This window comes from Arvicola amphibius, chromosome 15 (genome assembly GCF_903992535.2).
Source record: "Arvicola amphibius chromosome 15, mArvAmp1.2, whole genome shotgun sequence".
Lineage (NCBI taxonomy): Eukaryota > Metazoa > Chordata > Mammalia > Rodentia > Cricetidae > Arvicola > Arvicola amphibius.
The window spans coordinates 27,231,244-27,248,546 of record NC_052061.1 but is presented as its reverse complement, the minus strand read 5'-3'; the positions used below and the strand labels follow the sequence as shown (position 1 = coordinate 27,248,546).

Below are 17,303 nucleotides of genomic sequence, written 5' to 3'. Positions count from 1 at the left end.
GAAGGGCATGTCCCTAGAGAAGAATATCCAGCATCTATCGGGTTATAAGTATTTCCTACCATATCTCAAGAGCAGAGCTTAATAGAAAGATTAAAAAGATGCTGGAAATAACACTTGTCTTTGCTCACAAATCTATAGTCACAAATTATTTATACAATACATAACTTTATACACTCAGACTGATGCCCAGAAGGAGCCTTCTGAAACATGGAACTGCCACCAATGGGGATGCTTGATACAAGGAAAGAATATTGAAGCAACTTGGTCAAATAAGGTCTGAGAACATTACACACTGCTAAGGACCCCTAAAAAAGTCGCTGGGTGTCTGAACCCCAGTTTCTTATTTGTAACCTAGAGACTATCTCACATCAGAGGCAAGATTGAATAGGCATGATACCCATGGAAAAATATAATCTGATAATTGATGTCCATAATTAGGAATTCATTTTCTAGCCTGTATTCACATACCACCCTAGATATCTTCAAAAATGTCCTCTCTGTGTAATGAACCGGGCACTTGAAATACTGACATATTTTCAGAACCATATCTTGACTCCTCTGGCAATATTCAACTTAGGGTGTTACAAGCAATCTGTGGTTATTAGGAAACCACCTTGGGGTTATTGAAAATGAAAGTTAAAGGGCACAATCAAGAAAAAGCAAAATTAATAGCAAAGGAAGGAAGATCCACTACATGGAAAATTATATGCATAAATTATTTTATTGAGCAGTAAAAACAGCCAGCTTAAGATGTCAAATAGAATGACAATGACAAAAGCATCTAACAGATACTACTTTCTTCCAGGGCTATGAGTTTGTGATAAGTAGGTAGGAGAATTGAAGAGTGGCATATTCAAGAACAGAATTCCAAACAACTAAAAAGATAGTCAATACATTGTTTCTAAGAATGAGAGAAACCTCTGCGATTTATCGTCATTAGCTATAGGGAGACACACTAACTGACCACAACAGTCCTCCAAATCACGAATGGGACATAACCGCTCGATAACTAAGTTCTGAAAACTATACATTTCCTCATTAAGATGTCTAATTATAACTTGTTGAATGTGCATAATTCCCACTGAAATTGATAGAAATTAATGCACATAATTGCAAAATTGGGACAAGCCTTTAAAGTGAACTCTGATCCAAATTATGGAATTGGTACCATGGGAAATAGAACCTTTTCAACATCATACTTAAATAAATGCTGTGTTTATTCTTTGGCAGTCTAGCAGAAGGTAGTGCCAAAAACCTTGACTTTGGCCTTTGTCTGGCATTTGCTGCTATATTATCTGCCCATTTCCAGATTTGCTGTTGGTGTTCAGGAGTATAGAGCCTGCCCTTTGCCTTAGGGTGTTATGCACAGAGGTTGTGGCCTTAAATTTGGAAGGACCTTCCACTGCAATTGGCTGGGGTGTGTGGGGCCAAGCAGTGTTTTATTGACAGCTGTCATGCCAGGAGCATAAGAGAGCAAAATGATATAAATAAACAAATAAATAATCAAAGGCTTCTCCTGTGGACATGTGGTCTAGTGGTAGACTTATGCCTTATCTATGGATTAGAAGGCAGGGCTGTTATCCTATGTACCAACTGAGTATGTAGAGAAGCTCACACTCGAAATGACAAGGAGAACAAGAAAGTATTTATGAGAGAGGAGAAAGAGAAGTACCCTTTAAAACACTGCTTTGTTTTGCGTTAAATATTGGGTTTTGTTGCACTATTAAAGGGAGATAAAGCTGAAGACAGTTACCTGGTAACTGCTGTCCATAAGAGTCTGGATACTATATTTATGTGACCTCTGATTTTTACAAGGGAGATGAAATGTTCCTCATTTTAGAGATGAAGACTAAGGCTCACATATGGCTACCCAGTTGTAAAATTAATCATACTGGATGATTAGTCATATTCCAAACATGTCATGTTGCTCCGTGTGTGTGTGTGTGTGTGTGTGTGTGTGTGTGTGTGTGTGTGTGTGTTTAAACATGCTCGTAAGTAAACAGGGGAGCCCAGATCTACCAGAGTTCTCAATCCAATAAAAAGTAGTTCCTCCTGGAAGAAGAAGGAAGTAGAACATAGGGCATCTACAGGCAGCCCCTGGACAAATGTGGCAGGACAGAAACGTCCTGTGTGATGACAATGACAGGCAGGATCCTGTGTAAGTGACCATGGTTACTGGCTGGAGACCAGAAAGACTGGTATCAGGACTTGCTGAAAGCCAGAGCAACTGTCTTCTTCTTGCATGTGAGCACACCCAACAGATCTCTCAGCAAGTATAGCACTAGCTCTTACCAGCAAGGGGAACTAAAAGAAAACTTCCTCAGTACAGTAGTTGTTTCCTTGTTGCTGAGACCAATTACATGGTGAAAGTGACTTAAGAGAAGAAGTACTTTAGCTCATAGTTTGGGGTGACATGGTTAGGTCATAATGGTGAGAAGTTGTGGCCCCTGGGGCTCCATGGCAATAGGGGTGTGAGGCTGCCTGCTCACATTTCAGAATACTGGGAAGCAGAAAATGAGAATGCTGATATGCAGGTGTTTTTCACTCCCCCACTTCTAATTCAGAATGGAATCCCAACTTATGGGGATGTTACTGCCCACATTTCAATTACCTTTTAAGCTACTCTTCCTTGGAAATGCCCTCAAAGGCACATCCAAAGGCATGCCCAACTAATGCCCAAGTGTTTCTTAATCCAGTCACATTGACAATCAAAACCAACCACCAAATCAGGCAAACATCTGAGGTCTGTATGACCAAGACCTTTCTTAAGGGAAGCTCTCCCCCGCCCTCCCTTCTCTTAGTTTCTTTCTTTGCATCCCAGCTTCAATGATTGAGCCAAATGAAAGAATCAGCTTAGGACTGGCTTGGTTAATTCAGACCATAAACTTTCTCGATTCAAGGGGAGAAATAGGAGTTCCCAAGTGGCTACATAATTCCAATAGACAAGACCAGTTCACAGCAGACTTTGAAAAACTTATTCCTTAATTCAGTGAAAGATGTTAGTGTAGGAAATACAGTTAAACGAGTTGAGAAGGTGGTGGGAGAAACAAAGTGACATAACTTTTGTGTAATGAGTTGCATAAAAATTTTGGGTATAATTTATTGTGTCTCCCTTTGCTTAGTCCTGCCTGGCTTCTTTCTACACTTCCTCAGCTCCCCCTCACCATTTGAAGATGACTTGTTCCTTAGTCCTCTGGTGGTCTTGTGGCTTTGCTGATCAGACCAATGAAAGTTCTGGTGGACACCAAGCAGATGCTGCATGGGAAGCTCTGAGGGCACATGGGCTCTCTTACTTGAAACATTTATGAATGTGACCCTCCCAGTCATGGCTTTCCTCCCTCTGCTTTGAAGCACTTGTTTCATTACAAGCTTGACCCAATAATGAAGGTGAGTTTATTAAAAATTATTTAATTTAATATCTGTGTTGATTTTACCTGGGTATCACCTTTGATTATAAAAACTAAAGAATTCTGCAGACCACTTTTTGTTTCTTTGAGTTTTTTCCTTCCTGAAAGGGGGGGGGCAGCAGAGAGCCAGAGACAGAGAGAGTCAACATTTGTGAGAAAGAATGCTTGAAAGTGTGGGAGACAGAATCTTATCTAACAACCTCCACTTACATTTGCTAGTTTCATTTTTTTAATTAAAAGTTTGCTTTATTTTTCTGTGGAGCCAAGTGCTAGCTATTAATGACAAATTTCTTTTCCATTATTTTCAAATGTTATCAGAACAGTTAGAATAACCTTATCAATAATTAAATAAACTAGGTTCCTATGTTTCTATCCACATCTGGATTAGTTGATCAGGAACTCTTGATTCCTTTGAGTTCTTGACTATATCTCCAAATACAAAACAACTGAGAGGCTCCTGCTGACCCCTACAAAGAAATTAACAGCAACCCCCCCCAATTTTTAGTATAATTAAAGTGAGCAACTTGACTAAATAAGCCCTATAACTATCAACACAGGGGACTGAGTTTCTCTGAGTTTCTGGCCATTGTCAGGTAACCTGCACATACCAATCCCAATTTCATTATTGGAGCCCAGAAAAAATAAACTGTTTAGGGGCCTGCCATGTGGTTGTATAGTGGCCACAATTTCTCTGGCATCAACAACCATACTTTATCCATGAACTGGTGGTAGGAGGCCTGCAGGTCTTGGGCACAGTGGCATAGGGATCAACAGTAGTTAGGTGGGAGAGCCACTGTGTCCTCATTCCTGGCTGACAAGGAAGAGCACCTGGGGAAAGGTGCCTTAGGGCAGAGAAGCACCCTTAGTACTGTGCAGAGAGTGAAGGAGCTGGTTTCCTTTTTAAGTATGGGTGGGATAAGGTATAATGATGACGCTCAAACTTTACAAAAAGCTAATTGTCTCTGCTTACTTAATTATTCATTGAATAAAAGCTCACTGGGTGGCTTATACACATCAGGTATCAGGTATTCAGAGATAAAGAGTACTCAGATAGAGAGGACTAAGGAAGGGCTGGGTCTGAATGTCCCTCAAAGGACCAGAGTCAATAATAGGCTTGATCTTGGCACTAATAGTAGACAGTAAATGAGGTAGATGAGGAAAGGCCTATTAGGAAGTCTTTAATGTTACTGGGGGTACAGTATTAAAGGGTGTTTTGTGATCTTGACTCCATAATTTCAATTCCTAGCGCCCACATGATAGCTCACAACCATATGCAATCCAAGTTCTAAGGGATCCAATTCCTTCTTCTGACGTCTGTGGGCACCAGGCACACATGTGGTACACATACACACATGCCAAAACACTCATACATATAAAATAAACAAATCTAAAATAAAGAAAGACTATGACAGAGCTACAAATATAAAACATTTGGAGGCTGGCAAAGTACTTTCATCAAGATCTGCACACTACTTTTACTTTTTTATTTTGCGCAAGCAACATTTTATGAAAGATTAAAATATATTTAGAAACCACTGAGTATAGCTTTAAGAAGTTCTACAGTTGCTCCTGCAACCTTGGTGGAACACTGAAACACAGCTTTCTCCAATACTGAGGAGACTTAAGAGGTGAGTGAACAGCCATATGGTGAGACACCCCACTCTCTAGGACCTCCAGAGTGGGACAAAACCATGGGCACTTCCCCCAACTCCCTTGGCTTTTCAAGTCAGCCAGCAGAAGTTTCCTGCAGTTAGGCTCCTCCAAGACCCAAACCCATCCACTGGACCACCCAAGCTACTAGCCACGCCCCACCTAAAAGCTGGGAGCTTGCAATAATACTGAGGGGACCAAGAGTTTGCTACAACACTGAGGAGATTAAAAGAGAGCACCACAAGAGCAAACCAGGAGAGAAGACCAAGAGATCAGGCTTTCTGAAGCTTTCTGAGAGGCTTTCTGAGACAGACATTGACAGTACAGAGCAGAAAAAGAAACACTCCCAAACACTCAGACAGCCACTGCAAGGATTAGACCAAGATGCAAAGACAATGACGACCTTATTTGAAGGAAGAGATGGGTAATTGCCAATGCAAGAATTTCTCGAACAACCTAAAAAGCAACATGGTAACACCAGAACCGAGCAGTCACACAACTGAAAGACTTGATCATCCTAACCTATAAGAAGTAGAAGAAAAGGACTTTAAATGTAACTTTATGGAAGTGATGGAGACTTTTAAAGAGGAAATAAAAAATTTCCCTTAAAGAAATGGAGGAAAAAACAAACAAAAAATTCAAAGAAATTATTAAATCCCCCAATGAAACGCAAGAAACCCAAAGGGGGGAAAAAAAAAACAATCAAACAGGTGAAGGAAACAATTCAAGACTTGAAGACTGAAATAGATGTAATAAAAAAAGCACAACCTGAGGGAATTCTGGGTATTGAAAATCTGGGTAAATGAGCAGGAACTACAGAGACAAGTTAACCAACAGAATACAAGACATAGAAGAAAGAATCTCAGGAGTTGAAAATACTATAGACGAAATAGACTCATTGGTCAAAGAAAATATTAAATCCAACAAATTCTTAACACAAAACATCCAGGAAATCTGGGACACCATGAAAAGACCAAACCTAAGAATAATTGGTGTAGAAGAGGGAGAATAATCCCAGCTCAAAGGCACAGAAAATATATTCAACAAAGTCATAGAAGAAAACTTTCCCAACTTAAAGAAGGATATCCCTATGAAGAAGGCACAAGAAGCTTACAGAACACCAAATAGACTGGGTCAAAAAAGTTCCCTCTTAGAGGTTTTCTTTCTGTGAAGATACACAATAACCACAGAAATTCTTATGGAGAAAACACTAAATTTGGGTGGCTAACCTAGAGTTTCAGAGATTTAGTCCATTATCATCTTGACAGGGAATATGGCCTCATGCAGGCAGATGTAGCATTGGAGTAGTAGCTGAGAGTCCTACATCTTGCAGGCAACAGGAAGTGGTCTGAGACAGTAAGTGGTATCCTGAGCATAGGAAACCTCAAAGTCTGCCTCCCCCCATCACAGTGACACATTTTCTCCAATAAGACCATACCTCCTAACAGTACCATTCCCTATGAGATTTGGGAGCCAATCACATTCAAACTACCACAGGTACAAAGCTACTTTCCATACTTTTCTATAGGAAAAATTGTAAGATAAAATTATTTGATATAAAACAAGTAGAAGAAAAAGGAAGAAGGGAAGGGAAGAAGCCAGTGAGGGTAAGAAAGAAAAAAAAGAGAAACAAACAAGGAGAGAGATAGAGACAGACACAGAGAGAGAGACAGAGACAGAGAGCAGAGAGAGAGAGAGAGAGAGAGAGAGAGAGAGAGAGAGAGAGAGAGAGAGAGAGAATGACGCTCAGTTCTTTTAACAGCATGGGATGTGATCATTCCATTCCTTGGTCTCTAGGAATGGTTGCCTAGAGCTTTCTCAGCCCACTATTAACACCAAATATATAGCATCTCAAAATAACAACTGAAATCACATCCCATTACTATATGGAATCCCTCAATCCATGCAGTACATCAAAATTTATCTCATGATCTCACAAACTTAACTTTTACATTGATGTTTGAATTTATTTGTGTGTTTGTACATGCAGAATTTTCTCTGTTGTGAGTACTTCTAAGTGTTTTATCTCCTATACTTCTAAAATTCTTCTTGCATCCATATATGCATGTGTGCAGATGCATGCTTACACGTGTGCAGTGCACATCGCGAACCAAGGATCACATCTAAGGTCTTTTTTGATAAGTCTTCATCTTGCATATTCAAACAGGCTCTCTCACTTGAATCTGAACACACTATTTTATAAAGTCTAGCTTGTTATCTTGTACTGGCTATCTCTGCCTTCTATGTGCTGGGATCACAGGCAGGCTGCCACACCTGGAACATACTTTTAAGGGTTCTGGGGATGCAAAAACTGGTCCTGATAACTGTTACACTGCTCTACCAGCAGAGCTGTCTCCCATCCTTGACTGCTAAATGGACACTTAGTTTAGCAATGTTTCTAGAAATTTAATGTGTTTCATTTTTCCCAAATGAAAAATTTTATTTAGAATGTTCACATTTCTATTGTATATACATAACCATACAGTGTGTGTGTGTGTGGGAAATCTATGTTGTTAGAACAAAAATGCATGATAAAGTTTAAATCTATTCTATATTAAGTCTAAACATTACGTTAACTGACAAGATACTTCTGAAATTGTTATGTATAGTGCAATTATATTTCATAATACATACACTCAGTGTGCATGGGTGGGTTTGTGTTCAGGCTCAGCAAATCATCAGTATTCAACACCTCTATATAGGTTAATTAGAAGGGACTGTATTTATATAACCTAAAATTTTGTTTTTACTTTTGACAGACATGTATTAGAGATTTCGACATTAGCAGAAAATTGTCTTTGCATTCTACGCATATTTTCTATAACTATTCCTTAAAATTACATCAATCATTTTCCCAAAAATGCTTCAATAAATTGCTGCTGCCTGAGGGGAAAAAATTTCCTCAACATATAATAATCAAAACACAAAACATACAGAATAAAGAAAGAATATTAAGAGCTACAAAGGGAAAAGGTCAAGTAACATATTAAACCTATCAGAATTACACTCAACTTCAAAATTGAAATCATAAAAGCCAGAAGGTTCTGGATAGATGTGCTGCAGACATTAAGAGACAACAGATGCAAGCCAAGACTACTATATCCAGCAAAGCTTTCATTCACCATTGATAAAGAAAACAGGATATTACATGACAAAAACAGATTTAAACAAAACATATCCATAAAATCAGCCTTACAGAAAGTACTAGAAGAAAAACCCCAACCCAAGGAAGCTAACTGCACACACAAAAACACAGGCATCTGATTATACCCCCCTCACCAGCATAATCTAAAGAAGGAAACAAACAAACACTACTACTGAAAAATAACTGGAGTAAACAATCACTGGTCATTAATATCATTTAATATCAATGGACTCAATTCACCTATAAGAAGGCACAGGCTAAGAGAATGGATATGAAAACAGAATCCAGCCTTCTGCTGTATACAAGAAATACACCTCAACCTCAACAGACACTACTTCAGAGTAAAGGGTTAGGAACAGGTTTTCTAATCAAAAGGATCTAAGAAACAAGTGGGTATAGCTATCCTAATATATAACAAAATTGATTTCAAACTAAATCATTCAGAAGAGAGGGAGGAAACTTTATTCTCATAACAGGAACAATTCATCAGGATGAAGTCTCAATCCTGAACATCCAAGCCCCTAATACAAGAGCACCCACATATGTAAAAGAAACATTACTTAAACTTAAATCGCACTGATAACAGGAGACTTCAACACTTCACTGTCACCAATGGGCAGGTCAACCAGACATAAATTTAATAAAGAAATAAGAGAAATAATACATGTCATGAATCAAATGGACTTAACAGACATCAATAAAACATTCCACCCAGACACAAAAAATATACCTTCTTCTCAGCAACCTCATAGAACCTTCTCTAAAATTGATCACAGTCTCAGCAACAAAGCAAACCTCTACAAATACAAAAAAATTGGTGTAACCCCCTGCATGTTATCAGACCACTATGGATTAAAGTTAAAATTTAATAACAATACTATTCTCAGAAAGCCTACAAACTCATGGAAACTGAACAATGAACTACTGAACCACCCCTGGGTCAAGGAAGAAATAAAGAAAGAAATTAAAGACTTCCCTGAATTTAACAAAAATGATGGCACAACATATCCAAACCTATGAAAACAGTGCTAAGAGGAAAGTTCATAGCACTAAGTGCCCACATAAAGAAAACAGAGAAAGCTCACATTCATGACTTAATAGTACACCTAAAAGCTCTAGAGCAAAAAGAAGCAGACTCACCCAGGAGTAGTTGAAGACAGGAAATAATCAAATTGAGGGCTGAAATCAACAAAATAGAAACAACAACAACAACAACAACAACAAAACAATACAAAGAATCAATGAAACAAAGAGTTGGTTCTCTGAGAAAATCAACAATATAGATAAACCCTTATCCAAACTAATCAAAAGGCAGAGAGAAAACATCCAAATTAACAAATCAGAAATTAAAAGGGGAACATAACAACAGACATAACAGGAAAAATCCATCAGAATGAAGTCTCAATCCTGAATATCTATGCCCCTAATATAAAAGCTCCCACTTATGTAAAAGAAACACTTCTAGAACTCAAGGCAGCCATCAAACCACACACACTAATAGTTGGAGACTTCAACACTCCTCTCTCACCAATGGACAGGTCAATCAGACAGAAACCTAACAGAGAATTGAAAGACTTAATGGAGGTAATGAACCAAATGGACTTAACAGACATCTATAGAACATTCCACCCAAATAGGAAAGAATATACCTTCTTCTCTGCGGCTCATGGAACCTTTTCGAAAATTGACCATATACTTGGTAACAAAGCAAACTTCCACAGTTACAAAAAAATATTAGTAACCACCTGTGTCTTATCGGATCACCATGGATAAAAATTAGAATTCAACAACAATGCTACCCCCAGAAAACCCACAAACTCATGGAAACTGAACAGTCAACTACTGACCCACACCTGGGTCAAGGAAGAAATAAAGAAAGAAATTAAAGTCTTTCTTGAATTTAATGAAAACAAAGACACAACATACTCAAACCTATGGGACACAATGAAAGCAGTGCTAAGAGGAAAGTTCATAGCACTAAGTGCCCACTTAAAGAAAACGGAGAAAGCGCTCATTGGTGACCTAACAGCACACCTGAAAGCTCTGGAAAAAAAAGAAGCAGACTCACCTAGGAGAAGTAGAAGACTGGAAATAATCAAACTGAGGGCAGAAATCAACAAAATAGAAACACAGAAAACAATCCAAAGAATCAATGAAACAAGAATCTGGTTCTTGGAGAAAATCAACAAGATTGACAAACCCTTAGCCAAAATAATCAAACGGCAGAGGGAGAACACGCAAATCAATAAGATCAGAAATGAAAAGGGGGACATAACCACAGACACAGAGGAAATTCAGAGAATCATTAGATCTTAATACAAAAGCCTGTATGCCACAAAATTGGAAAATGTAAAAGAAATGGACAGTTTTTTAGATAAATACCATATACCAAAGTTAAACCAGGACCAGATAAATGCTCTAAATAGTCCTGTTAGTCGCGAAGAATTAGAAACTGTTATCAGAAACCTCCCTACCAAAAAGAGCCCAGGACCAGATGGTTTCAATGCGGAATTCTACCAGAACTTCCAAGAAGACCTAATACCTATACTCCTTAAGGTATTTCATAATATAGAAACACAAGAGTCACTGCCAAATTCCTTCTATGAAGCTACAGTTACCCTGATACCTAAACCACACAAAGACTCAACCAAGAAAGAGAATTACAGGCCAATCTCACTCATGAACATTGACGCAAAAATTCTCAATAAAATACTGGCAAACCGAATCCAAAAACACATTAGAAAAATTATCCATTACGATCAAGTAGGCTTCATCCCAGAGATGCAGGGCTGGTTCAACATATGAAAATCTATCAATGTAATCCATCATATAAATAAACTGAAGGAAAAAAATCATATGGTCATCTCATTAGATGCTGAAAAAGCATTTGACAAAATTCAGCACCCTTTTATGATAAAGGTCTTGGAAAGATTAGGGATACAAGGGTCATTCCTAAATATAATAAAAGCTATTTACAGCAAGCCGACAGCTAACATCAAACTAAACGGAGAGAAACTCAAGGCTATCCCACTAAATTCAGGAACACGACAAGGCTGTCCACTCTCTCCTTATCTCTTCAATATAGTGCTTGAAGTTCTAGCAATAGCAATAAGACAACATAAGGGAATCAAGGGGATTCAATTTGGAAAGGAAGAAGTTAAACTTTCATTATTTGCAGATGATATGATAGTATACATAAGCGACCCCAAAAACTCCACCAAAGAACTCTTACAGCTGATAAACTCCTTCAGTAACGTGGCAGGTTACAAGATCAACTCCAAAAAATCAGTCGCCCTCCTATACACAAAGGATAAGGAAGCAGAGAGGGAAAACAAAGAAGTATCACCTTTCACAATAGCCACAAATAGCATAAGATATCTGGGAGTATCTCTAACCAAGGAAGTGAAGGATTTATTTGACAAGAACTTTAAGTCTTTGAAGAAAGAAATTAAAGAGGATACCAGAAAATGGAAGGATCTCCCCTGCTCGTGGATTGGGAGGATCAACACAGTAAAAATGGCAATTCTACCAAAAGCAATCTATAGATTCAATGCAATCCCAATCAAGGTCCCATTAAAATTCTTCACAGAGATTGAGAGGACAATAATCAACTTTATATGGAAAAACAAGAAACCCAGGATAGCCAAAAAAATCTTATACAATAAAGGTTCTTCTGGAGGCATTACCATCCCTGACTTCAAACTCTATTACAAAGCTACAGTATTGAAAACAGCTTGGTATTGGCATAAAAACAGAGAAGTTGACCAATGGAATCATATAGAAGACCCGGATCTTAAACCACAAACCTATGAACACCTGATTTTTGATAAAGGAGCCAAAAGTACACAATGGAAGAAAGAGGGCATCTTCAACAAATGGTGCTGGCATAACTGGATGTCAACCTGTAGAAGAATGAAAGTAGATCCATATCTATCACCATGCACAAAACTCAAGTCCAAATGGATTAAAGACCTCAATATTAATTTGAACACATTGAGCTTGATAGAGGAGAAAGTGGGAAGTACTCTACAACAAATGGGCACAGGGAACCGTTTCCTACGCATAACCCCAGCTGCACAGACATTAAGGGCAACATTGAATAAATGGGACCTCCTGAAGTTGAGCAGCTTCTGTAAAGCAAAGGACATTGTCACTAAGACACAAAGGCAGCCTACTGACTGGGAAAAGATTTTCACCAACCCTGCAACTGACAAAGGTCTGATCTCTAAAATATATAAGGAACTCAAGAGACTAGACGGTAAAATGCCAATTAATGGAAATTTTTAAATATAAAAAAAAATTAAAAAAAAATGCACAAAAAAAATTTCCATCTCCTTCCCTCCTCCTCCCCCTCCCTCTGCTCCTCCTCCCCCTTCCCGCCCCTCCTTCTCCCCCTTTCCTCCCCTCCCCTCCACCCATACCTCCCCTCCCTCCCTCTCAAGGCCAAAGAGCCATCAGGGTTCCCCACTCTATGCTAAGTCCAAGGTCCTCCCAACACCCCCCAGGTCCAGGAAGGTGATCGACCAAGCTGAGAAGGCTCCCACAGAGCCCGTCCATGCAGAAGAATCAGAGCCCAGCGCCAATGTCCTTTGCTTCTCAGTCAGCCCCCACTGTTGGCCACATTCAGAGAGACGGGTTTGGTTGCATGATCCGTCAGTCCCATTCCAACTGGAGTTGGTGATCTCCCTTTAGTTCTGTCCCACCGTCTCCATGAGTGAACGCACCCCTCACGTTCCTGACTTTCTCCCTCATGTTCTCACTCCTTCTGCTCCTCATCAGGACCTTGGGAGCTCAGTCCAGTGCTCCAATGTGCGGCTCAGTCACCTTCCCCATCTGTCGCCAGCTGGAGATTTTTTTATTATTTGGAATTTTTCTCAAAACTCTGGTTCAAGCAGAGTGTTCTAGAAAAAACACGGGCACTGAGAGAGATTTAGGTGAGAATCAGATCTTTGTAACCTCCTGTCTGGGTGGCTTTGGGGAAGTGGCTTAACTCTCTTTGTCTCTGTTCTCATCTGTGCAGTGTGGGGCAATATAGCATTAATCATTGAAGAAAAGTTTGTTACTAGGGATATTCTACTTCTGCTGATACTGACCACAAACCAAAGACAACATTAATTAAACAAAGAATCTAACTCCATCTATTGCTATTAATTCCCAAGAAAGGAAGAAACCAGGAGCAAGCCAGAGAAGCTCTGTCTCATGTAAACTGACTCCTCTGCTCCCCAGTTCCATCAGAACCATTGGTCTTTGTGTCAGAAGGAGCCACAAGAGGCTGGGATAGGGCAATGAAAAGAAAGCAACTTATTTCTCTAAGATACACTGATTAATTAAAGCACAGTATCAGACATGCGTGTCTCTACAATGACAGGAACATTTGGAGAGAGAAGAAATGTGTGTGATAAGGAATTGCTTCTCAGAATGCATAACATGCCAAGTACAGAAATGCATGTTAATAAACACTTCATTGAAACGCAAGAGAAACCAGGCAGTGGTTGCACATGCCTTTAGTTGCAGCACTCGGGAGATAGAGGCAGGTGTATCTCTGTGTGTTCAAGGCCAGCCTGGTCTACAAGAGCTAGTTCCATGTAGGCTCCAAAGATAAAAAGAAATGTAAGAGAAGCGTCCTGCAAAGTTGCCAGTGTATAAAGACTAACTAAAGGAAATAACTGCTCAATGTTCTTAGTAAGATATAAAGTAACAAAGATGATTCAGATTCTCAGTCAGGTATGGTTGTCACTGTTGTTGTACAATAAAACGCAAGTGTTTGTAATCATTCTATCACAGTCCAAGAAGCCCTGTAAAACTCTTCCATCTTATCTCAACTGACTCCTCTGGTTGCCACTTCCAGTCTAGGCCAGCCTAATACCAACATCAAGACACTTTGTTCTTGCCCCTAGGTTCTAGGCATGGCTGGTCCCAGGTTGCTCATTAGGTCACTTTCCCAGAGAGGTCTGTTATTCTGGTTAATTGCTTTAGGTAGTAATAATAACACACCATTCCTTTTTCTTCCCAGCTTGGCTCCCTCACAAGTGAAGAATAAAAACTTGAACAGATGTCTTACAACAGTACCAGAGTTAAAAGCCATAAAAAGCTCCATGGCCCAGCTGTGGCACTGCTTTACCAACAGGCAAAGCAGTAGGAATTTTGAATAAACCTTGTGACACTCCTTACAGTGGGGACTAAAGAGAAAAAAAACATGAAAATATACTAGCATAGGCTAAGATATAGAATCAACCAACATGATGCACATGCACTCTTTTCCCTGTTTTATTAGGCACTTTTCTTTGTACTTCACAAAAAGTTTATGGGAGGAAGGGTTTATTGTAGTTCATGGTTTAAGAGGGTATAGTGCATCATGGCAGGGAAGGCATAGCAGAGGAATTTTCATTGGTCGGTCAAGATATGTTTAAATTTAGGAAACAAAGAGATGAATGTTGTTCAGCTTGCTTTTTCCATTCTATTCACTCTGGATCCCAAATCCTTTGAGATGTGTTGCCTACCTTAGTCAAACCCTTCTCGAAACATCCTCACAAATATACCCAGAGGTGTATCTTCTAAGTGATTCCATCTTCCATCAAGTTGATAATGGAGATGAACCTTCATATTTTCCTTATGTGAAGACAGGTTAACAGGTTTCTGTTAACCCATCTATGACTAAGGTAATCCACTCTACTTAATGAACAGCCAGTATAAAGAAATTTCTGGACAAGTTATTAGCTACAATCGGAATGGCCTGTCATTGTATTATCAACCAAATACTATAAAATAAATACAGAGAATGTGGAAGATAGAAATAAGCTTCCAAATCATAGCAAAGAACCAGAAACTTTATCCAAGTGATCATAGGATGAGGTAGAAGGGGTCCAGAGAACACATTCTTATCTGGTCTCTGGTTGCCTCTCACATTTGACATGAAGCATGTCATCCTCATGCCCATATTCTTTCAATTATGCAATTGTCCAGACATATCAGTATCCATGGCTAGACTCTGCCTATGTATAGGCTTCCCTGCCCATCTTTGTTTCAACCATCCTTGTGTCCTTTTCCCCACAGACTTGTACCATTCAGCTCTTGTACCACTGGCTCTTGTCCATAGACTATATTTGTTCTTTGGAATTTTTCTCTCATTCACCCCATTTCAAGAGTCTGCCAACATTTCCTACTCACTCTCAAACTATACTTGAAGAACATCTGGGTTTTGAAATGTTAGTGTCCATCACGAATGATTGCAGGAGTACTTGGGTCTTATGCATTTTCCTGTTTTGTGTTGCAGAAAGATCGGGCAGCCCTTAAAACTCTGGGTGTTGACACTAGATTGCCACTTGATTCCTCATGATCTGCAATATCAGATCACAGAGGCCTAGAAATCCTACATGAAAATGCATAGAAGAACAGTCTTTGGTGCTTCAGTTTGATTTACCGTGTCTACAAAACAAGATTTGATGCGGTACCAACTATTAATGGACTTCAGGATGAAAATGCCCCCTCTCATTTTCACCCATCTGCCAGGACCTACTGTACACAATAGGTAATGAAGGGTTAAATGAGAGGAAGAAGTCCCTGATAGCAGATACCTTCAGGCCAAATTGAGTATATCATTCTTGTTCCCTTCCCCTTTATCTTATGTGTGTATCTCACCAATCAAAAGTACCATTAGTTCCTTGCTAATTTATTATTTTGTTTTCACCATAGAAAACTGTGCATAATTAATGGGAAGGGGGTGTCTGATATTTACTGAGCATCAATACTGGATGTACATCCAGTTTTATGTTACATTTACAACAGCTTAGGTAGACCTCATAACATTGGGTTATTATTCCCATTTATCAGATGAAGAAAGATAAGTGGCACAGACAGGACACCAACTCAGTTCTGCTAGACCCACTGCTTCTGCTATGCTATAAACTGCTGCTGTTGGACACTCTTGTTGTTAAAGGGCTAGAAAGTAGATACTTTTAGCTTTGGAAACTACAAGACAGAAACTAGTAGTTATCAAATTCTGCCACCATGACCCCCAAAGAAGCCACAGCAAACATGAAATCAATGATGTGGCAGAAGTTTTATTAATGGACACTGACATTTGAGTTTCATACAATGTCCATGCGTCACAAAGAGGATTATTTTATCCCCACACATAGCATTGAAAAAATGCAAAGTCTATCTAGGTTTTAGGACACAAAATTGTGCAATTTTGGCCAACCCCTGTTGCAGGCAGGCAGAGACAGGAAATCGGAAATTGACTTGGAGCATAGTGGTACATGTTTTTACGGTGTGCTTTCCTGACCATTCCAGCTTAATTCTGGGATTCATAAAGATGGGTTCTGTTTCCTATTTCTTTTGCACCAGGACCAGAAAATAGTAGAGTTTATCTCAACCAGAAAGGGTTTAATAAACATAGGATCAATAAGCACAGCTTTCCTTGGTAGAACAGTCATGCGGGATAAAAGATGGAATATTCCTCTGGAACATTACTCTCAGTCTTTGATGAGATTTCCTTTACTGGAAGCAATCTCTCAGGACCCCAAAAACCAACTCAGTGTCTGCCAACCCATTTTGATTCAAATACATCTGACCCACTGTGGTGAGATGCAGAGGTGGAGGGAGGGATCAGGGTGACAAGGACTACTATTAAAGTATAATTGTGGATGACAGGGAATAGCTCAGAGTGTGACTGATAGAACAAGAGGCTGATCTTCCTCACTTTATGAAGTCACAGGCATTTTAAGTTGGGCTCTGTGAGCCATACGAAGCACAGAAAAATGGCCTGGGTACAACAGCATAGACAGAAATGCCTTCTGCTGGTTCCTTCCTATATAACCTATAGGGTTGTCCCATTTAGAAATTATAACTGCTTGTAATTCCATATTCTTCTTGACAGTCTTGGCAATCTGTGGCCTGGTTTTTCTTTTCACTTAAGTGTCCCCTGAGCACTGCAAGGTGAGGATACTGTGTACTGCTAATTATCAATACCTCTCTGATGAATGAATATTCACAAATTCAAGCAGCAAAAGAGGGCTGTGTTAGTTACTTTCTACCACTGTGTTAAAACGCAACGGACCAAGGAAACTTATAGATGAAGGGGTTTATTTGGCTTAGGGTTC

General features: G+C 39.3%; 1 protein-coding gene and 1 pseudogene across 5 annotated transcripts in view; both read right to left on the bottom strand.

Moving 5' to 3' along the window:
• The window catches only part of Large1 (LARGE xylosyl- and glucuronyltransferase 1), a 533,170-nt gene that overhangs the window by 100,170 nt on the left and 415,697 nt on the right, over positions 1 to 17,303 (bottom strand). The gene's annotated exons all lie outside the window — the stretch shown is intronic.
• Positions 3,800 to 7,214, bottom strand: LOC119802186 (annotated as a pseudogene).